This window comes from Pseudophryne corroboree, chromosome 6, assembly GCF_028390025.1.
Source record: "Pseudophryne corroboree isolate aPseCor3 chromosome 6, aPseCor3.hap2, whole genome shotgun sequence".
Classification (NCBI taxonomy): Eukaryota; Metazoa; Chordata; class Amphibia; order Anura; family Myobatrachidae; genus Pseudophryne; species Pseudophryne corroboree.
In genome coordinates, this window is record NC_086449.1 from 254,194,037 (window position 1) to 254,217,697 (window position 23,661).

Here is a 23,661-nt window from a genome sequence, read left to right on the forward strand (position 1 = left end):
TAATGAAAATTAACTTTATGAAACACCTTTAGAACAGGTGGGACCGCCACCTGCTTCCAGGCTTGAGCCAGGGTTGCCCTTGCTGCTATACAGATGTGTCCCAACAAGTACCCCTGGGAGGATGATACCTCCAGGGGATACATATGTAGGAGAGCCAGATCTGGGGATGGGCTTAAAGATAGGCCTAGAACTTTATTTATTAGCGTAAATACCTCTGCCCAGAAAGTTTGGAGAAGGGGACACGACCAGAAAATATGGTATACATGCCCTATCTCTCCGCAATTTCTCCAGCATAGTGGTGAACAGGAGGGCCAGAAGGTGTGCAGTCTGTCTGGGGTCAGATATAATCTATTCAGTAGTTTAACATGCATTTCTGAATGATTTAAACAGCGAGACATGCGAAATGTTAAACGGTATAATTTCTCCCATTGTGCCTCTGCTATGGGAATACCCAAGTCTCCCTCCCAGCGCCTCTGAGCATTAGACTTTTGGTATGGGACTAATGAGATGAGTGTGTTGTACCAATAAGTTATATCTTTAGTTGATGAAGATAATACTATGCGGGATCGGATAGACTGAGCCAGAGAGCTGGGGGGAGTTTGTACTGTGGGTAGGCTTTGGAACCAGTGTCTGATCTGGAAGTAGTGAAACAGTTCAGCACTTGGGAGGGAGAATTTATCGTGTAATTGGGCGAATGTAAGGAAGGTAGTTCCGTCCAATAAGTCTCCAAGGGTATGAATATTACAAGCAGTCCACGTAGAGATGTGTAAGTTGGGAATTAGCTTACTCACTGCTTTAAGTGAAAGGGTTGTGTGGGGGGTAGTAATGCTAGGAAGTTTACTCATCAAATTATCCCATATTCGTAAGGAAGAAGCCGTAGAGGGAAGAACATTCAAACCATTTGGACGGAGGACCTTAGGAGTCCAAAGCAAATCTGCTAAGGGGTATCCTATGCACCCGACCTCCTCAATGTGAGCCCAGAGGGGAGCGGGATTGGATATGTTCCAAGATTTCAATTGGGCAAGCACACATGCTTCCTGGTACATACTTAGGTCAGGCAATGCGAGGCCTCCTCTATGTCGGGGAAGAATCATTCTAGCGTGTGCTAGTTTTGGGGGGTGTGATTTCCATAGGTATTTCGTCAGAACTACTTTGCATTTATCGAGGTACGGTTTGGGAAAAGAATAGGGTATAGTGCGAAATAAATACATGAGTTTGGGTAGTAAGGACATTTTAAAGGCCGATAAACGTCCCAGCCAGGATATCTCATACAGCAACCACGAGGATGTCAGGGTCTGGAGAGTGAGTATCAGGGGGGGGAGATTTAAATCGAACACAGCCGAGGAGGTAGGGGGGATATGTATCCCGAGGTATGTAAGTGAGTTGAGTTTCCAGTTGTATGGATATTGAGAACGTAAAGCGGCCGTGAGTGTATCGGGTAATTGGATCGGCAAGGCTTCGGTTTTCGTTGTATTCAGTTTGTAGTATGATGCCTCACTGAAGTCGTGTAATATGGAATGTAGTTTCGGGAGAGAGGAGGAGGGTTGAGATACAAAGAGGAGAACGTCGTCGGCAAAGAGACACAATTTATGGGCGAGTCCGCCATGGGTCAGGCCTGGGAATGCAGCATCTGCTCTAATTTTAGCTGCCAGGGGTTCAATACCAAGAGCATATATCAAAGGTGAGAGAGGGCAGCCTTGGCGGGTACCATTAGTGATTGGGAAGGCGTCCGACAGAAATCCATTACTAAAAACTCTAGCTGACGGTAGGGTATATAATGCTAAGATTGACGCCAGAATCTGGGCCGAGAAACCAAATTTAATCAAAACAGTGCGCATATATAGCCAATTCAATCTGTCGAACGCCTTCTCAGCATCCAATGAGAGTAATAAGAATCCCTCTGTGCCAGGGGCCCTATCTATCAGGTTAAAAACTCTGCGGGTATTGTCAGAGGCCTGTCTGCCAGGCATAAACCCAGCTTGATCAGGATGAATCAATAGCGGTAGATAAACACTAAGTCGGGATGCTATCAATTTAGCATATATCTTGACATCACTATTAAGTAATGCGATTGGTCTGTAGTTTTGACAGTGGGCAGGGTCTTTCCCAGGCTTGGGGATAGCTACTACCTGAGCCTCCAGCATTTCTTTAGGGAAGGTAGCAGTATTAGTTATCTCATTAAACAGAGCGGTCAAGGTGGGGGATAGGCGGTCAGCAAAGGAAGCGTAGAAGTCGTTAATAAACCCATCGGGGCCTGGGGCTTTATTCTTAGGTAGAGCTTTAATAGTGGATTCGACCTCTGTTACGGTCCAAGGAGCATTTAAGGCGTCTAGTTGGTCGTGAGTTAGGGTAGGGAGATTAATAGAAGAAAGGAACGTTTGAATAGTGTCGGGGGTAGGTTGGGATGTAAGGGGGTCAGAATGTAAGTTATACAGTTTAGTATAATAGTCTGCGAATTGGTTAGCAATATCTAATGGGTTAGCAAGCTTAGAGCCTGTAGGGGAAAGGATGAATTTAATTCTGTTACGAGCTTGTTGGGCACGGAGTCTGCGAGCTAGCATTTTACCGGGTCTGTTACCTACTAAATAGAATTTCTGCCGTAGTCTATTGAGAGCTATTTGTGTTCTAAAAACCAAGAGTTTTTGTAATTGGCTGCGGATGTCAGCAAGTTCCTTACGTAAAAGTCGAGTGGGGTGTAACTTATTCTTGTCTTCAGCTATTTTAAGTCTTTTTTCCAAATCTAGTTGGAGTCTTTTGGCTTGCTTTTTAAGCGTTGCTCCAGCCTGAATAGCAGAGCCACGGACAACCGCTTTTAACGCACACCAGTAGTTTGGTAATGATGTATCCGAAGGGGAATTGGTATCTGTATATAGGGATAAGCTGTCTGAGATAATCTTTTTGGCCAACGCGTCATGCAACAAATGGGGAGATAGTCGCCATGGTCTGGGGGGAGCGGGGGCAGGTCCAATGTGCCACTTCCAAAATAACGGAGCATGGTCGGACCAGGTGATAGGTAGGATATCCACCCCACCAGATTCCTGCAAGGTCCATTTATCGCATAACACGAGGTCAATTCGTGAGTATGAATTGTGAACTGGTGAAAAGAACGTGTAGTCTCTGCCTGAGGGGTTGCTGATTCGCCAAATATCATATAAGTCAAATTCTGCTACCACATTGCGCAGCGCTAGTGAGGGGCCAGAGCGAGTTTTAGGTGTAGTTGAAGAGGGCTGGGACGATTTATCCAGTTTGGGGTCAGGTACTAAGTTAAAGTCTCCTAAGAGGATTAGAGAGCCGACCCGAACCTTCTGGATAAGTAAGCATAGCTTCCGAATAAAGGCCACTTGATTCGAGTTCGGTGCGTATAGAGATACTATTGTGACGGATTTACCCTCCAAAATACCTGTGAGAATTAAGTACCGGCCTGCTTTGTCTGCAATTTGTGAGTGGAGAATAAAGGGGACACCCTCTCTAAACAGCAGAGCTACTCCATTTCTTTTAAAGGGTCCGTTAGCGAAGAAACCAGTAGTGAACCTATGATCCTTCAATACAGGGGGGTTATGTGAGGAAAAGTGAGTTTCCTGTAGGGCAACTATATCGGCTTTATACTTATGGAAGGAGGATAGGGCTAATCTACGTTTATTGGGGGAGTTTAAGCCCTTAACGTTCAATGAGAGAATACCAACCATACTTATTCAGTTAGAATATCATGCAAGTGACGGCATCCCATCCGGATGGGGGGAGGGAGGGGGGGGATACAAAAATCACGGAAACAGGGCGATATGCATAGATATAGTAAAGCAAAAGGGAAAGAAAAGTAAATCGACCCAGTACATCGGGTCTGCATAGCTACTGCAGGGGAAAAATGAATGCAGTAGAGAAACGAGGGGCAGGCGGACTCTTCAATCCGCCCAGAGTCAGTAAGAAAACAAACAGTTAATATATAAGGGGAATAACTGCACATCTCTATCTAAACATATGTGGTACGAGGGGTATAAATACACATCAGAAAAACACAAATATATCACAAGTGCACTGGCGTATATTGCCAGCGGGAAGACCGCCGTCTGCTGCCTTTAACGAATACTAGAAAGATAGGCCAGTGAACAGGTAAACAGGTAAACTGGGGCGAAAGTTGAGGGACCACATTTAAGTAGAAGAGTATGCGCTATATGAATTAGTGGGAACACGGTGTATCTCACCTAGAGGGTTCGAGAGCCGTAAGGGCTACCATAGACAGAATATAATATAGACGGTAAGTCTAACGAAATACGAAAAGGCATGTTAGAACAATACATTAATTACGTAATATGTTCACTCAGTGGACCATTCCGAGCGAGGAGGAGGACGTCTCTCATGTGAGGATGGTAGTTTCACCGAGATGTCCCAGTCTTCGAGCAGCTTCACTCCGGCTTCCAGTTCTGATATAATAAACGTAGAGCCGTCATAGAATACAATCAACTTCACTGGGAAGCCCCACCTATAACGGATATCTTGGGCTCGGAGGGCGGTGGTAATCGGGGCTAGACTGCGTCTTTTAGCAAGGGTGATTGCGGAAAAGTCCGGAAACAGTTGCAAGCCTCCTAGGATATCAGAGTTCTCTGCATCTCGAGTAGCTTGGAGAATACGTTCCTTAACGGTGAAGAAGTGCACCCGGAGTAGTGTATCTCTAGGTAAGGAGCTGGAGAGGAACCGAGGTTTAGGAAGGCGATGAATTCTGTCAATAAGCAGCTCCGCATCAGATGCTTCAGGTAGCAGTTTACGAAACAGGGCCATCGCGTATTTCGTCAGATCGGAGTTATCAACCGAATCGGGTATTCCACGTATTTTAATATTGTTCCGTCTGGAACGGTCTTCCATATCTGCCATTTTGTTTTTAACCATGTCCAACTCGTTTTGTTGTTGGTCGTGAGCTGTTATGAGCTCATTATGTGACGTCACCAATTCCTCCAGTTTACGTTCTAGAGTGTCGGTTCTATCACCAATGGCTGTCAGCTCCTCCTTAACTTCCCGTATGGCAGCTGTGAGGTCGCGAGTTAAGTCCGATTTGAAGGCCGACAGGACTTGGCAAAGGGTCTTCACGGTAAGGGGAGCGTCAGAGCTCGGGTCTACGCCCGACATTGAGAGCGAGCTGGGCAGATCGGATGCGTTCGGACTTTTCGTGGAGGGGGCCGACACTCTTCGAGGCGGCGGGGACGCCTGATTCTGTTTCCGAATCGGGAGAGATACCTGAGGAGGTAGCGTGCCCTTTGCTTTTTTAGGTGCCATAGTGAGATACAGGAAAAAAAAGAGTTGAGAAAAATAAATGTTCTGAGGATAATGCAGCAGCTGGGTCCCTCTAGGCTGATGTGTTATAAAGTAGACAGGACGCTGTTTTTCAGACGTATTCCCATGTTAAACGGTAAGACTCTGGGCGGAAATAGCGCATATTAGGGGTCACATCTTGCCGGGCTGTATGGGTATAGAGACGAGGGCTGCTTCAATCTCGGTAATGATGGTAGGAAATCTCCAGGCAGGGCTGAGAGTAGTGACAAATTAGTATGGTAGGACACAATTAAATTGCAGAGCTTATTGCAGAGGCTGCAGTCAGCAGCTTATTATATGTTTTCAATAGGTAGAGGTGGGTGCAGCTATACAGCATGCAGGATAAGTGGGCTCAGAGGATGTCACAGAGCAGCTATGTAATTATGCAGCCTGTGATCTCAGGAGCTGTTAGGAGAAATCCAAGATGGCCGCCGCCAGAGTTATCAGGCCAGAGACTCCACTACCACTGGCTTTAATATGCACAGAGAGGGATCTAACTTTGTTTGGGAGGTACCTGAGGGTCTGGGGGGGGTCTCCGCCGATCAGGCTGGGTGCCGTGAGCCCACAGGTGGCCCGCCGGGTCCCGCCGCGGCCGCGAGCGGGTTCCGGAGCTCGGCGCCGGGCTGTCTTCAAAATCGAGGCCCCGGCCTCTGGAGGATGCGTAGGCCCCGATCTCGGAGCTGCAGAAATCAGCTCCCAGCGTTACTGGAGGTCACTCCGGGCAGCCCACAGCAGGCAGCAACTCACCGGGGGGGGATCAGGAGCCAGCAGAAGCTGATAAAAAGAGATTTAAGGTGTATTGGAGCACTTATAGTTAGGAGCTCCAGCCCAGCGTGACTAGTCAGGACAGCGTCCAAGCCACGCCCCCGTGAATGGGTTTTTAAACACACATCATAGGGTAAATGTAATAGGGCCCGAGCTTACCAGAGGTGCGGGATGCCGGACAATCTTGGACGTTTTTTTTAAGCTGAAATCATTTACAAGGCCTGGCTTTGCCTTGTAAATGATTTCCGCTTTAAAAAAAACCCTCTGAGATCGGCTGACATCTTGCAATTTCCGGCCCTTTTACATATTCCCCTATAAACTAAATACAGCAACATACAGTAAGCGGTACATAACCTGCATTAGAGGAAGAAGTGCACCATATTTTCAATGCAATAATACAGTAAGAAAAAAAATAATCTTTTAAAAATGTGATCAGGTCACTGTTTCTAAAGTTTAATGCATGCTTAATTAACACAGTAAATGTAACCTATAATTGCCATGTTCCATAATGGGATTAAAGAATTGCTGTAGACATGTTACAGGCAGGGGCATAGATCCTCTTTTGTCTCCAACCTAATCTAAGACTACAGCATATCCCTCCTATTGCCCCTGGTTATTATAGCAGACTTGTCACCAAATGTCAATAAAAAATATTGCACAAAAAAAAAAAAAAAATCTATAAAATCGATCTTCTCCTAGTTGTCCACTTCTGGAATGAGAATTGCCGAAAAGGCCAGTACCCAATCTTCCACCCAAAAGAAGATGTGAGCTGCCTCCGCCATCATCTGGAGACTCCCGGTTTCTCCTTGGCAATTAATATAAGTGTCAGTAGTAGTATTGTCCAACTGAATGCGAACCAGTTTGTTTTGCAGGACAGCCAGCGCCTGAACCAGAGTATGTCTGACCGCTTTCAACTTGTTGATGGGAAGAGCCAATTCTGACCTGGACCAGCAGCCCTGGAGTTGAGGCCTAAAGTTACCACGCCCCAACCAAATAGGCTTGCATCCACTGTTACCAGGTCCAGTACCAAACCGTAAAAGGTGGACACTTTGGCCAGATTCTGGACCTGGAGCCACCACTGCAGAGACTGATGCATCCGAGGGGAAAGTCAGAAAACCTGCAGTTCTAAATGGGGTCCGAATCTGTTCTAATGAGCTATGATCTTTCTCTGTAGAGAGCGAGCATGGAATCTGGCCAAAGGGAACTGCTTCGAAAGAAGGTACCATCTTCCCCAGCGGTTGCATACAGTTGAGAACTGAGATCTGCGGCCGGTCTAGAAGAGATCTTAACAAGAGCTGGAGTTCCTGAACCTTTTATGGAGTAAGATATATTCTTTGACAGCGAGTGTCGAAGAGGAGTCCCAAGATGACCATCCCCTGGAATGGAATGAGACTGGACTTTGCATAGTTTAGAATCCACCCGTGAGAGTCTCTATGGTCCACCACCACCTGTAGATGCTGACGCAGTACAGCCTCTGAAGGAGCCTTCATGAGCAGACTGTCCAAATATGTAATAATGGTAAAGACCTTGCATCTTAGCAAAGGAACCATATGAGACATAGAGGTCTATTTACTAGCTTTGGATGGAGATAAAGTGGATTGAGATAAAGTACCAGCCAATCAGCTCCTAACTACCATGTCACAGGCTGTGTTTGAAAAATGTCAGTTAGGAACTGGTTGGTTGGGACTTTATCTCCGTTCGCTTTATCTCCATTCAAGGCTTAGTAAATAGACCACTTAACTTTTGTGAAGACCCTGGGGGCAGTGGACAGACTGAAAGGTAAGTCACAGGTGCCACTTCTCTTGGACACTACCATCAATCAGACAAGCCACTCAGCAATTAACATATGGCCAAAAGTGCATGATGGTTAGGAGATCAGATTCAAAGGATGGATTCAGGAATATTCGACCATCTGGTGAATAGTGCTGTGTTTCCTAGTATCACTTGTGGATAATAATAAGAATTTACTCACCGGTAATTCTATTTCTCATAGTCCGTAGTGGATGCTGGGGACTCCGTAAGGACCATGGGGATTAGCGGCTCCGCAGGAGACTGGGCACAACTATAAAGAAAGCTTTTAGACTACTGGTGTGCACTGGCTCCTCCCACTAAGACCCTCCTCCAGACTTCAGTTAGGATACTGTGCCCGGAAGAGCTGACACAAGTAGGAAGGATTTTGAATCCCGGGTAAGACTCATACCAGCCACACCAATCACACTGTATAACTCGTGATACAATACCCAGTTAACAGCATGATAACAACTGAGCCTCTCAACAGATAGCTCAACAATAACCCTTTAGTTAAGCAATAACTATATACAAGTATTGCAGACAATCCGCACTTGGGATGGGCGCCCAGCATCCACTACGGACTATGAGAAATAGAATTACCGGTGAGTAAATTCTTATTTTCTCTAACGTCCTAAGTGGATGCTGGGGACTCCGTAAGGACCATGGGGATTATACCAAAGCTCCCAAACGGGCGGGAGAGTGCGGATGACTCTGCAGCACCGAATGAGAGAACTCAAGGTCCTCCTCAGCCAGGGTATCAAATTTGTAGAATTTTGCAAACGTGTTTGCCCCTGACCAAGTTGCAGCTCGGCAAAGTTGAAGAGCCGAGACCCCTCGGGCAGCCGCCCAAGAAGAGCCCACTTTCCTCGTGGAATGGGCTTTTTACGGATTTAGGATGCGGCAGTCCAGCCGCAGAATGTGCAAGCTGAATCGTACTACAGATCCAGCGAGCAATAGTCTGCTTAGAAGCAGGTGCACCCAACTTGTTGGGCGCATACAGGATAAAGAGCGAGTCAGTCTTCCTGACTCCAGCTGTCCTGGAAACATAAATTTTTAGTGCCCTGACTACATCCAACAACTTAGAAGCCTCCAAGTCATTTGTAGCCGCAGGCACCACGATAGGTTGGTTCAGATGAAAAGCTGATACCACTTTGGGGAGAAACTGGGGACGAGTCCACAATTCTGCCCTATCCATATGGAAAATCAGATAAGGGCTTTTACATGACAAAGCCGCCAATTCTGAAACACGCCTGGCCGAAGCCAAGGCCAACAACATGACCACTTTCCACGTGAGATATTTCAAATCCACGGTTTTCAGTGGCATCAAACCAATGTGACTTTAGGAAATCCAACACCACGTTGAGATCCCAAGGTGCCACTGGAGGCACAAAAGGGGGCTGAATATGCAGCACTCCCTTAACAAAAGTCTGAACTTCAGGTAGTGAAGCCAATTCTCTCTGGAAGAAAATCGATAGAGCCGAAATCTGGACCTTAATGGAACCCAATTTAAGGCCCATAGTCACCCCTGACTGTAGGAAGTGCAGGAACCGGCCCAGCTGAAATTCTTCCGTTGGAGCCTTCCTGGCCTCACACCAAGCAACATATTTTCGCCATATGCGGTGATAATGGTTTGCGGTTACTTCTTTCCTAGCTTTAATCAGCGTAGGAATGACTTCCTCCGGAATGCCCTTTTCCTTCAGGATCCGGTGTTCAACCGCCATGCCGTCAAACGCAGCCGCGGTAAGTCTTGGAACAGACAGGGCCCCTGCTGCAGCAGGTCTTGTCTGAGCGGTAGAGGCCATGGGTCCTCTGACATCATTTCTTGAAGTTCCGGATACCACGCTCTTCTTGGCCAATCCGGAACAATGAGTATAGTTCTTACTCCTCTTCTCCTTATTATCCTCAGTACCTTTGGTATGAGAGGAAGAGGAGGGAACACATAAACCGATCGGTACACCCACGGTGTTACCAGAGCGTCCACAGCTATCGCCTGCGGGTCTCTCGACCTGGCGCAATATTTTTCTAGCTTTTTGTTTAGGCGGGACGCCATCATGTCCACCTGTGGTTTTTCCCACTGGTTTACAATCATTTGAAAGACTTCTGGATGAAGTCCCCCCTCTCCCGGGTGGAGGTCGTGCCTGCTGAGGAAGTCTGCTTCCCAGTTGTCCACTCCCGGAATGAACACTGCTGACAGTGCTAACACGTGATTTTCCGCCCATCGGAGAATCCTTGTGGCTTCTGCCATCGCCGTCCTGCTTCTCGTGCCGCCCTGTCGATTTACATGGGCGACCGCCGTGATGTTGTCTGACTGGATCAGTACCGGCTGGTTTTGAAGCAGGGGTTTTGCCTGACTTAGGGCATTGTAAATGGCCCTTAGTTCCAGAATATTTATGTGTAGGGAAGTCTCCTGACTTGACCATAGTCCTTGGAAGTTTCTTCCCTGTGTGACTGCTCCCCAGCCTCGAAGGCTGGCATCCGTGGTCACCAGGACCCAGTCCTGTATGCCGAATCTGCGGCCCTCTTGAAGATGAGCACTCTGCAGCCACCACAGCAGAGACACCCTTGTCCTCGGAGACAGGGTTATCAGACGATGCATCTGAAGATGCGATCCGGACCATTTGTCCAACAGGTCCCACTGAAAGGTTCTTGCATGAAACCTGCCGAATGGAATCGCTTCGTAGGAAGCTACCATTTTTCCCAGGATCCGCGTGCAGTGATGCACCGACACCTGTTTTGGTTTTAGGAGGCCTCTGACTAGAGATGACAGCTCCTTGGCCTTCTCCTCCGGGAGAAACACTTTTCTCTGTTCTGTGTCCAGAACCATCCCTAGGAACAGCAGGCGTGTCGTAGGGACCAGCTGTGACTTTGGAATGTTTAGAATCCAGCCATGCTGTTGTAGCACTTCCCGAGATAGTGCTACCCCTACCAACAACTGCTCTCTGGACCTCGCATTTATCAGGAGATCGTCCAAGTACGGGATAATTAAAACTCCCTTCCTTCGAAGGAGTATCATCATTTCCGCCATTACCTTGGTAAAGACCCTCGGAGCAGTGGAGAGACCGAACGGCAACGTCTGGAATTGGTAATGACAATCTTGTACCACAAACCTGAGGTACTCCTGGTGAGGATGGTAAATGGGGACATGTAGGTAAGCATCCTTGATGTCCAGCGATACCATGTAATCCCCCTCGTCCAGGCTTGCAATAACCGCCCTGAGCGATTCCATCTTGAACTTGAATTTTTTTATATACGTGTTCAAGGATTTCAAATTTAAAATGGGTCTCACCGAACCGTCCGGTTTCGGTACCACAAACATTGTGGAATAGTAACCCCTTCCTTGTTTTAGTAGGGGCACCTTTACTATCACTTGTTGTGAATACAGCTTTTGAATTGCCTGTAACACTGCCTCCCTGCCTGAGGGAGTGGTTGGCAAGGCAGATTTGAGGAAACGGCGGGGGGGAGACGTCTCGAATTCCAGTTTGTACCCCTGAGATACTACTTGAAGGATCCAGGGATCCACCTGTGAGCGAGCCCACTGATTGCTGAAATTTTTGAGACGGGCCCCCACCATACCTGGCTCAGCCTGTGGAGCCCCAGCGTCATGCTGTGGACTTAGAGGAAGCGGGGGAGGACTTTTGCTCCTGGGAACTGGCTGTATGCTGCAGCTTTTTCCCTCTACCTCTGCCTCTGGGCAGAAAGGACGCGCCTTTAACCCGCTTGCCCCTATTAGGCCGAAAGGACTGTACCTGATAATACGGTGCTTTCTTTGGTTGTGAGGGAACATAGGGTAAAAATGTAGACTTCCCAGCTGTTGCTGTGGAAACGAGGTCCGAGAGACCATCCCCGAACAATTCCCCACCCTTATAAGGCAGAACTTCCATGTGTCGTTTGGAATCTGCATCACCTGTCCACTGCCGAGTCCATAACCCTCTCCTGGCAGAAATGGACATTGCACTAATTTTGGATGCCAGCCGGCAAATATCCCTCTGTGCATCCCTCATGTATAAAAGTGCGTCTTTTATATGCTCTACGTTTAGCAAAATAGTGTCCCTGTCTAGGGTATCTATATTTTCTGACAGGGAATCTGACCACGCAGCAGCACTGCACATCCAGGCTGAAGCTATAGCCGGTCTCAATATAACACTTGTGTGTGTATATATAGATTTCAGGATAGCCTCCTGCTTTCTATCAGCAGATTCCTTCAGGGCGGCCGTATCCGGAGACGGTAGTGCCACCTTTTTTGACAAGCGTGTGAGCGCTTTATCCACCCTAGGGGATGTTTCCCAGCGTGACCTATCCTCTGGCGGGAAAGGGTACGCTATTAGTAACCTCTTAGAAATTACCAGCTTTTTATCAGGGGAAGCCCACGGTTCTTCACACACTTCATTTAACTCTTCAGATGGAGGAAAAGCTACTGGTAGTTTTTTCTCTCCAAACATAATACCCTTTTTTGTGGTACCGGGGGTAACATCAGAAATGTGCAACACATTTTTCATTGCCTCAATCATGTAACGTGTGGCCCTACTGGAAGTTACATTAGTCTCTTCGTCGTCGACACTGGAGTCAGTATCCGTGTCAACATCTGTGTCAACCATCTGAGGTAGCGGGCGTTTTAGAGCCCCTGATGGCTTTTGAGATGCCTGGGCAGACACAGGCTGAGAAGCCGGCAGTCCCACATTTGGTATGTCGTCAAACCTTTTATGTAAGGAGTCGACACTATCACGTAATTCCTTCCACAGCACCATCCACTCAGGTGTCGACCCCACAGGGGGTGACATCACATTTACAGGCATCTGCTCCGCCTCCACATAAGCCTCCTCATCAAACATGTCGACACAGGGAATGCTCTGACAGAGGACAGGACCCCACAAAGCCCTTTGGGGAGACAGAGAGAGAGTATGCCAGCACACACCAGAGCGCTATATAACACTGGGATCCCACTATCAATGAGTGTTTTCCCTATAGCTGCTTTTTTATATATCTTATATATATATATATAGAATATCTATACTGCGCCTAAATTTAGTGCCCCCCCTCTCTTTTTTACCATTCTGTAGTATTCAAACTGCAGGGGAGAGCCAGGGAGCTTCCTTCCAGCGGAACTGTGAGGGAAAAATGGCGCCAGTGTGCTGAGGGAGAAGCCCCGCCCCCTTTTCGGCTGACTTTCTCCCGCTTTTTCTGTAATACTGGCAGGGGTAATTTTACATCTATATAGCCTCTAGGACTATATATGATGTATATTTGCCAGCCAAGGTGTTATTTATTGCCCTCAGGGCGCCCCCCCCCCAGCGCCCTGCACCCATCAGTGACCGAAGTGTGAGGTGTACATGAGGAGCAATGGCGCACAGCTGCAGTGCTGTGCGCTACCTTGGTGAAGACCGAAGTATTCTGCCGCCGATTTTCCGGACCTCTTCGTTGCTTCTGGCTCTGTAAGGGGGACGGCGGCACGGCTCCGGGAACGAACACCAAGGTCGGGTCCTGCGGTCGATCCCTCTGGAGCTAATGGTGTCCAGTAGCCTAAGAAGCCCAAACTACCACCTGTTAGGTAGGTTCGCTTCTACTCCCCTTAGTCCCTCATTGCAGTGAGTCTGTTGCCAGCAGATCTCACTGAAAATAAAAAAACTAAATATACTTTCTTTCTAGGTGCTCAGGAGAGCCCCTAGTGTGCATCCAGCTCAGCCGGGCACAAGAATCTAACTGAAGTCTGGAGGAGGGTCTTAGTGGGAGGAGCCAGTGCACACCAGTAGTCTAAAAGCTTTCTTTATAGTTGTGCCCAGTCTCCTGCGGAGCCGCTTATCCCCATGGTCCTTACGGAGTCCCCAACATCCACTTAGGACGTTAGAGAAATATATATATATAAATATATATAGTCTCTCATATCCATCCTGCAACATAGTCACCAGCATAGATAGAACCAGCACACTGCAGCTTTTTTTAAAAAAAATGCTATTTACTCCAAATGCATATTGAATTGATACAAGGCTCAGCATATACTCATCGTATGAAAGCACGGACAACACATGTGACCTCCCAAACAGCCGTTTTCGGTGTATCCATCTTCAGGGGAACAGTCAGCTAAAGTGCCAAAGTGCCTTGTGCAAATAAGTGCCTGTATAAAGTGCATAACCTGCTTTCCTTGTGAGCTCCATTTCAGCTCACCTAATGATGCTTACCTGCAACACCTGTGCCTCACACGTCCGCCCACCGGTCATCAAAGAACCGCCACATCCCCCTCTCGGGACCTCCGCCGCTGTTGCTGAAACGCATGCCGGCTTTGTTTTGGGAGATCACATGTGTTGTCCGTGCTTTCATACGATGAGTATATGCTGAGCCTTGTATCAATTCAATATGCATTTGGAGTAAATAGCATTTTTTTTTTTAAAAAAAGCTGCAGTGTGCTGGTTCTATCTATGCTGGTGACTATGTTGCAGGATGGATATGAGAGACTATGTTAATATCATTTGATCGGGCAACTGCCTATTACATCTGAGAGTGTCAGTGCGGCTTTCCGGATTTACCTCTGTCTCTGCGTATACAATAAGAATTTACTCACCGGTGATTCAGATGCTTCCACTCAGGGCAAAAACTCTGCGTCTTTTTAAGGCGAGAGAGCGAACACCAGGAGTTTTGTGAGGGGAAACAGAAATACAAAAAACCCTGTAGACAAGGAGGGCAGAGACACAAAAGCAAAAGGAAAAAATCAGAAAGGAGGCAGGAGGTAGCGGTACTGAACTTGTCCACTTATTCCCCCACTGATTTGGAGATGTCTGTCTTAGCCAAGGGATTAACTCATGTACAAACATATCGTCAAAACAAGTTCAACTGTGAGATAGAGTTGTTTAAATTTCAGAGACAATTAAGGCTTAAAGATTTTTTCTTCAAGAAAGGTGAGGGTGAACATTGTAGGCAGTTCAGGGGCAGAAGCACCTTTGATCCGCCGGCCTCAAACGCTTCAATTGAGACCTTTATGCGGCTGGTACGGGGCGAAACTTTGTCCTGTATACAGAATACTAGGTTACGTTTTTCTAATATGTCTAAACAGGAAATCCAGGCGGTGAAAGATCTGCGGGAAAACCCTAGTATCATTATACGCCCGGCGGATAAAGGCGGGGCTATAGTGCTGCTAGATAGACAGGACTACATTGAGGAAGTGTTACGCCAGCTTTCTGAAAGTGAATGTTATAAACATCTTTCTTTTGACCCAACAGAGCGGTTCAAGAGAGAGATTGATTCCATTATCCTCTTGGGCTTATCTAATAATTGGATTGACGAGCCCACTGTAGAGTTTTTGAAACAGAAGTTCCCCATTATTCCATTGATATATATCTTGCCAAAAGTGCATAAAACATTGATCAAGCCCCCTGGCAGGCCCATAATATCCTCCCGAGGATCATTGGGTCAGCCCATCTCGCAGTTCATTGATTATTATTTGCAATCGGTGGTTCAATCTACACCCTATTATATCAAGGATACCACAGACTTTTTGTGCAAGCTGAAAGCCATCGGTCCACCGGAGCCCGGATGCATTCTGGTGACATTAGATGTCACCAGTTTGTATACAAATATTGGGCATACTGAAGGGATAGCAGCTGTCAGAGAAATTGTTGGCCACAGTCCGCATTATGGATGTCCCCCGTTGGAATTTCTATTATTGTTAAAGGAAGTAGTTCTCCATAAGAATTACTTCTTATTTAATAATTCATTTTATTTACAACTTAAAGGGACAGCGATGGGGTCCAATATGGCCTCATCTTATGCAAACTTATTTATGATTCAATATGAGCAATTGCACATAATGGGTGATCAAAAATTTTCCAAATACATTACATTTTATGAGCGTATCATCGACGATCTCTTCATGATGTGGACTGGGGGTCAACAGTTACTAGGTGAATTTATTGATAAACTAAATGGGTTGCCAGGGTCCAGCAGATTCACTAGTACCAGTAGTGAAGTTGAAATAAACTTCTTAGATGTTCTAGTACAAATACAAGAGGGGACATTGTCCACTGGCATCTATAGGAAACCCACTGACAAGAACTCTCTTTTGCTTGCCTCAAGTTTCCACCCAGTGGCACTTAAGAAGGGATTACCTTATTCCCAACTAATTCGTGCAGCAAGAATTACCTCGGAACGAGATTCATTGCCGGTGGTCTTGCAACAGATGGGCAATAACTTTATTGAGAGAGGCTATGGAGTGGAAGAAGTTAAAGGAGCCATTAGCCATGTTTGCAACTTCCGCGGGAAGAGTTATTAAAACCTCGAGAAAGGTCAGACACTGATCGGTTAGTCTTTGCGAGTACGTATTCAATTTCCTCTGGCAAGGTACGTCAATCAATTTTGAAACACTGGCATATACTCCAGTCTGATCCAGTGATGAAACACTACTGCAAAGAGCCGCCGCTGTTTGGTTATCAGCGCAGCCATAATTTGAAAGATGAGGTGACTTTTTCCGACATTAGCAGAGTGGGCAGGGGGAACAGGTGGTTGCAGCTTCAAAAAGGTGCCTTTAAGTGCCATGGCTGTGTTAATTGCAGCTTTATGATGATGGCAAAAACCTGCAGTCATCCAATTAAAGGAACAATTTATCCGTTACGCCATCGGATGTCGTGTGACACTAAATTTGTGACCTATATGATTGTTTGTCCCTGTAAGAAAATCTACATAGGGAAAACAATATGCTCAAAGAGAGGATCGCTATGCACAGATCATCAATTAAGAAGGCATATCAGAAAATTGATGGGAACACACCACCGGTGGCGAGGCATTTTGTGGACTTTGGGCACAAATTGAGTGAGTTTATGTTTATGACCATAGATTATGTGCCTCCCTTGAGAAGGGGAGGTGATGGGCACAAGCTTTTATTACAGCAGGAGTGCAGGTGGATATACATGTTGGATGCGATGACTCCAAGTGGACTTAACGAGGAATGTTCATTTGCCGCTTTTTTGTAACACTGGTACTGAGTGTATTCTGATGACCCTGAATGTTTTATATTCTCAATCATTTTTAGTATGATGACCCTGATGAGAGTATATTGTTAACAAGATTGGTTAACCTTGGGATAGGATTAATGATTATTGTATATCGCTTTTTCTTATTGATGTTGTGTAGGTCTGGGTGTCTATATTTTAATGCTTTTGGGACTGATGGGGTTACATACCCCATGACAACATAGTGGGGAGATAGTCTAATAATATTTGGTTCCCATTGGCAGACGCCCACACCTGCACAATATATTGTGTATTTATATTTTTGTTTTGGTGTACACAAGTGTGTGGATGATTAGTAATTATAGGTGATGCTGCAAGCGATAACCAGATCGTGCACGGGTGCCCATTGGGCTCAGGATACTGCCGCCCTCCACTCGTGTTAACTTCCAGGCTGTGGAACGCATGATGCGGCTCACGGACCCGAACTTCCGGTCACGTGACGCACCTTTGTGCGTGTCACGGACCCGATCTTCCGGATACGTAATTAGCCGGCATGCGTTTCAGCAACAGCGGCGGAGGTCCCGAGAGGGGGATGTGGCGGTTCTTTGATGACCGGTGGGCGGACGTGTGAGGCACAGGTGTTGCAGGTAAGCATCATTAGGTGAGCTTAAATGGAGCTCACAAGGGAAGCAGGTTATGCACTTTATACAGGCACTTATTTGCACAAGGCACTTTGGCACTTTAGCTGACTGTTCCCATGAAGATGAATACACCGAAAACGGCTGTTTGGGAGGTCACATGTGTTGTCCGTGCTTTCATACGATGAGTATATGCTGAGCCCTGTTCAGCGCCTAAAAACCTTTTTTCTATATGCTGAGCCTTGTATCAATTCAATATGCATTTGGAGTAAATAGCATTTTTTTTTTTTAAAAAGCTGCAGTGTGCTGGTTCTATCTATGCTGGTGACTATGTTGCAGGATGGATATGAGAGACTATGTTAATATCATTTGATCGGGCAACTGCCTATTACATCTGAGTGTCAGTGCGGCTTTCCGGATTTACCTCTGTCTCTGCGTATACAATAAGAATTTACTCACCGGTAATTCTATTTCTCGTAGTCCGTAGTGGATGCTGGGTACTCCGTAAGGACCATGGGAATAGACGGGCTCCGCAGGAGACTGGGCACTCTTTAAAGAAAGATTAGGTACTACATCTGGTGTGCACTGGCTCCTCCCTCTATGCCCCTCCTCCAGACCTCAGTTAGGGAAACTGTGCCCGGAAGAGCTGACATTACTAGGAAAGGATTTGGAATCCAGGGTAAGACTCATACCAGCCACACCAATCACACCGTACAACTTGTGATAACTATACCCAGTTAACAGTATGAACAACAGCTGAGCCTCATTAAACAGATGGCTCAGAACAATAACCCTATAGTTAAGCAATAACTATATACAAGCCTTGCAGAAGTCCGCACTTGGGACGGGCTCCCAGCATCCACTACGGACTACGAGAAATAGAATTACCGGTGAGTAAATTCTTATTTTCTCTGATGTCCAAAGTGGATGCTGGGTACTCCGTAAGGACCATGGGGATTATACCAAAGCTCCCAAACGGGCGGGAGAGTGCGGATGACTCTGCAGCACCGAATGAGCAAACTCAAGGTACTCCTCAGCCAGGGTATCAAACTTGTAGAATTTTGCAAACGTGTTTGATCCCGACCAGGTAGCAGCTCGGCAAAGTTGTAAAGCCGAGACCCCTCAGGCAGCCGCCCAAGAAGAGCCCACCTTCCTCGTGGAATGGGCTTTGACTGATTTAGGATGCGGCAGTCCAGCCGCAGAATGTGCAAGTTGAATTGTGCTACAGATCCAGCGAGCAATAGTCTGCTTAGAAGCAGGAGCACCCAGCTTGTTGGGTGCATGCAGGATAAACAGCGAGTCAGTTTTTCTGACTCTAGCCGTCCTGGAAACATAGATTTTCAGGGCCCGGACTACGTCCAGCAACTTGGAAGCCTCCAAGTCCCGAGTAGCCGCAGGCACCACAATAGGTTGGTTCAAATGAAACGCTGATACCACCTTAGGGAGAAATTGGGGACGAGTCCACAATTCTGCCCTGTCCATATGGAAGATCAGATAAGGGCTTTTACATGACAAAGCCGCCAATTCTGACACACGCCTAGCCGAAGCCAAGGCCAAAAGCATGACCACTTTCCATGTGAGATACTTCAACTCCACGGTCTGAAGTGGCTCAAACCAATGTGATTTTAGGAAATCCAACACTACGTTGAGATGCCAAGGTGCCACTGGAGGCACAAAAGGGGGCTGAATATGCAGCACTCCCTTAACAAACGTCTGAACTTCAGGCAGTGAAGCCAGTTCTTTTTGAAAGAAAATAGACAGGGACGAAATCTGGACTTTTATGGATCCCAATTTTAGGCCCATAGTCACTCCTGACTGTAGGAAGTGCAGAAATCGACCCAGCTGAAACTCCTCTGTTGGGGCCTTCATAGCCTCACACCAAGCAACATATTTTCGCCATATGCGGTGATAATGTTTTGCTGTCACATCCTTCCTAGCTTTTATCAGCGTAGGAATGACTTCCACCGGAATGCCCTTTTCCATTAGGATACGGCGTTCAACCGCCATGCCGTCAAACGCAGCCGCGGTAAGTCTTGGAACAGACAGGGCCCCTGCTGTAGCAGGTCCTGTCGGAGCGGCAGAGGCCAAGGGTCCTCTGAGATCATTTCTTGTAGCTCCGGGTACCAAGTTCTTCTTGGCCAATCCGGAACGATGAGTATAGCTCTTACTCCTCTCTTTCTTATTATCCTCAGTACCTTTGGTATGAGAGGAAGAGGGGGGAACACATAAACCGACTGGTACACCCACGGTGTCACTAGAGCGTCCACAGCTATCGCCTGAGGGTCCCTTGACCTGGCGCAATACCTTTTTAGCTTTTTGTTGAGGCGGGACGCCATCATGTCCACCTGTGGCCTTTCCCAACGATTTACAATCAGCTGGAAGACTTCTGGATGAAGTCCCAACTCTCCCGGGTGGAGGTCGTGCCTGCTGAGGAAGTCTGCTTCCCAGTTGTCCACTCCCGGAATGAACACTGCTGACAGTGCTATCACGTGATTCTCCGCCCATCGGAGAATCTTTGTGGCTTCTGCCATAGCCATCCTGCTTCTTGTGCCGCCCTGTCTGTTTACATGGGCGACCGCCGTGATGTTGTCTGACTGAATCAGCACCGGCTGGTTTTGAAGCAGGGGTTTTGCTTGACTTAGGGCATTGTAAATGGCCCTTAGTTCCAGAATATTTATGTGTAGGGAAGTCTCCTGACTCGACCATTGTCCTTGGAAGTTTCTTCCCTGAGTGACTGCCCCCCAACCTCGGAGGCTTGCATCCGTGGTCACCAGGACCCAGTCCTGAATGCCGAATCTGCGGCCCTCGAGAAGATGAGCACTCTGCAGCCACCACAGCAGAGACACCCTGGCCCTCGGGGACAGGGTGATCAACCGATGCATCTGAAGATGCGATCCGGACCACTTGTCTAACAGATCCCACTGAAAGATCCTTGCATGGAACCTGCCGAAGGGAATCGCTTCGTAAGAAGCTACCATCTTTCCCAGGACTCGCGTGCAGTGATGCACCGACACCTGTTTTGGTTTCAGGAGGTCTCTGACCAGAGATGACAACTCCTTGGCCTTCTCCTCCGGGAGAAACACCTTCTTCTGTTCTGTGTCCAGAATCATACCCAAGAACAGCAGACGCGTCGTAGGAACCAGCTGCGACTTTGGGATATTCAGAATCCAGCCGTGCTGTTGTAGCACTTCCTGAGATAGTGCTACTCCGACCAACAACTGCTCCTTGGACCTCGCCTTTATTAGGAGATCGTCCAAGTACGGGATAATTATAACTCCTTCTTTCGAAGGAGTATCATCATTTCGGCCATTACCTTGGTAAATACCCTCGGTGCCGTGGACAGACCAAACGGCAACGTCTGGAATTGGTAATGGCAGTCCTGTACCACAAATCGGAGGTACTCCTGGTGAGGTGGGTAAATGGGGATATGTAGGTAAGCATCCTTGATGTCCAGTGATACCATAAAATCCCCCTCTTCCAGGCTTGCAATAACCGCCCTTAGCGATTCCATTTTGAACTTGAACTTCCTTATATAAGTGTTCAAGGATTTCAAATTTAGAATGGGTCTCACCGAACCGTCTGGCTTCGGTACCACAAACATTGTGGAATAGTAACCCAGTCCCTGTTGAAGGAGGGGAACTTTGATTATCACCTGCTGGAGGTACAGCTTGTGAATTGCCGCCAGTACTACCTCCCTTTCCTTGGGAGTAGCTGGCAAGGCTGATTTGAGGTAACGGCGAGGGGGAGACGTCTCGAATTCCAGCTTGTATCCCTGAGATACCACTTGTAGAACCCAGAGATCCACCTGTGAGCGAACCCACTGGTCGCTGAAGTTCCGGAGACGGGCCCCCACCGCACCTGGCTCCACCTGTGGAGCCCCAGCGTCATGCGGTGGACTTAGTGGAAGCAGGGGAGGATTTTTGTTCCTGGGAACTGGCTGACTGGTGCAGCTTTTTCCCTCTACCCCTGCTGTCAGGACCATGGGGTATAGACGGGCTCCGCAGGAAACATGGGCACCTAAAAGAACTTTTAGTATTTGTGTGCACTTGCTCCTCCCTCTATGCCCCTCCTCCAGACCTCAGTTAGAGAACTGTGCCCAGAGGAGATGGACAACACGAGGAAAGGATTTTGTTAATCTAAGGGCAAGATTCATACCAGCCCACACCAATCATACCATATAACCTGGAATACACATAACCAGTTACCAGTATGAACAAACAACAGCATCGGTCCAAGACCAATTCTAACTGTAACATAACCCTTATGTAAGCAATAACTATATACAAGTCTTGCAGATTTTCAGCACTGGGACGGGCGCCCAGCATCCTCTACGGACTAGGAGAAAAAGATTTACCGGTAGGTTTAAAATCTTATTTTCTCTTACGTCCTAGAGGATGCTGGGGACTCCGTAAGGACCATGGGGTTTATACCAAAGCTTACAATCGGGCGGGAGAGTGCGAATGACTCTGCAGCACCGACTGAGCAAATGCTAGGTCCTCATCAGCCAGGGTATCAAACTTGTAGAATTTTGCAAAAGTGTTTGAACCCGACCAAGTCGCCGCTCGGCAAAGCTGTAATGCCGAGACGCCCCGGGCAGCCGCCCAAGAAGAGCCCACCTTCCTAGTGGATTGGGCCTTTACTGAATGTGGTAACGGCAATCCAGCCGTAACGTAAGCCTGCTGAATAGTGTTACAGATCCAGCGAGCAATAGTCTGCTTCGAAGCAGGCGCGCCAATCTTGTTGGCAGCATACAGGACAAACAATGCTTCTGTTTTCCTAATTCTAGCCATCCTGGCTACATAAATCTTTAAGGCCCTGACTACATCCAAGGACATGGAATCCTCCAAGTCACTCGTAGCCACAGGCACCACTATAGGTTGGTTCATATGAAATGAAGACACCACCTTAGGTAAAAATTGAGGCCGAGTCCTCAATTCCACTCTATCCACATGAAAAATCAAGTAGGGGCTCTTGTGAGACAAGGCCGCCAATTCTGACACACGCCTCGCAGATGCCAAGGCTAATAAAATGACCACCTTCCAGGTGAGAAATTTCAACTCAACCGTTTTAAGGGGTTCAAACCAGTGTGATTTAAGGAACTGCAACACCACGTTCAGGTCCCATGGTGCCACTGGGGGCACAAAAGGAGGCTGGATGTGCAGCACTCCTTTTACAAAAGTCTGGACTTCTGGAAGAGAAGCCAATTCCTTCTGAAAGAATATCGACAGGGCCGAAATCTGTACTTTAACAGAGCCTAACTTTAGGCCCATATCCACTCCTGTCTGTAGGAAGTGGAGAAAACGACCCAGATGGAAATCTTCCGTAGGAGCATTCTTGGTTTCACACCAAGAGACATATTTCCGCCAGATACGGTGATAATGTTTTGCCGTCACTTCCTTCCTAGCCTTTATTAGAGTAGGTATGACCTCCTCCAGAATACCCTTCTCAGCTAGGATCCGGCGTTCAACCGCCACGCCGTCAAACGTAACCACGGTAAGTCTTGGAACATGCAGGGCCCCTGCTGTAACAGGTCCTTCCTTAGAGGAAGAGGCCAAGGATCTTCTGTGAGCATCTCCTGAAGATCTGAGTACCAGGCCCTTCGAGGCCAGTCTGGAACAATGAGTATTGTCTGTACTCTTTTTCGTCTTATGATCCTCAACACTTTTGTGATGAGAGGAAGAGGAGGAAACACATAGACCGACTGGAATACCCATGGCGTTACCAGAGCATCTACTGCTATTGCCTGAGGGTCCCGGGACCTGGCACAATACCTCCGAAGCTTCTTGTTGAGGCGTGACGCCATCATGTCTATTTGAGGAACTCCCCAGAGACCCGTTATCTCTGCAAAGACTTCTTGATGAAGTCCCCACTCTCCTGGATGGAGATCGTGTCTGCTGAGGAAGTCTGCTTCCCAGTTGTCCACTCCCGGAATGAAGACAGCTGACAGAGCGCTTACGTGATTTTTCGCCCAGCGAAGAATCCTGGTGGCCTACGCCATCGCGACTCTGCTTCTTGTCCTGCCTTGGGGGTTCACATGAGCCACTGCTATGATATTGTCTGATTGAATCAGAACCGGTAGGTTGCGAAGAAGACTCTCCGCTTGTCGAAGGCCGTTGTATATGGCCCTTAATTCCAACACGTTGATGTGTAGACAGGACTCCTGGTCTGACCACAGTACTTGAAAATTTCTTCCTTGGGTGACTGCTCCCCATCCTCGGAGGCTCGCGTCCGTG

General features: G+C 47.5%; 1 protein-coding gene across 1 annotated transcript in view; it reads right to left on the bottom strand.

The window, feature by feature from the left end:
• TUBGCP4 (tubulin gamma complex component 4) overlaps positions 1 to 23,661 on the bottom strand; it is a 164,657-nt gene that overhangs the window by 127,920 nt on the left and 13,076 nt on the right. The window lies entirely within an intron of this gene.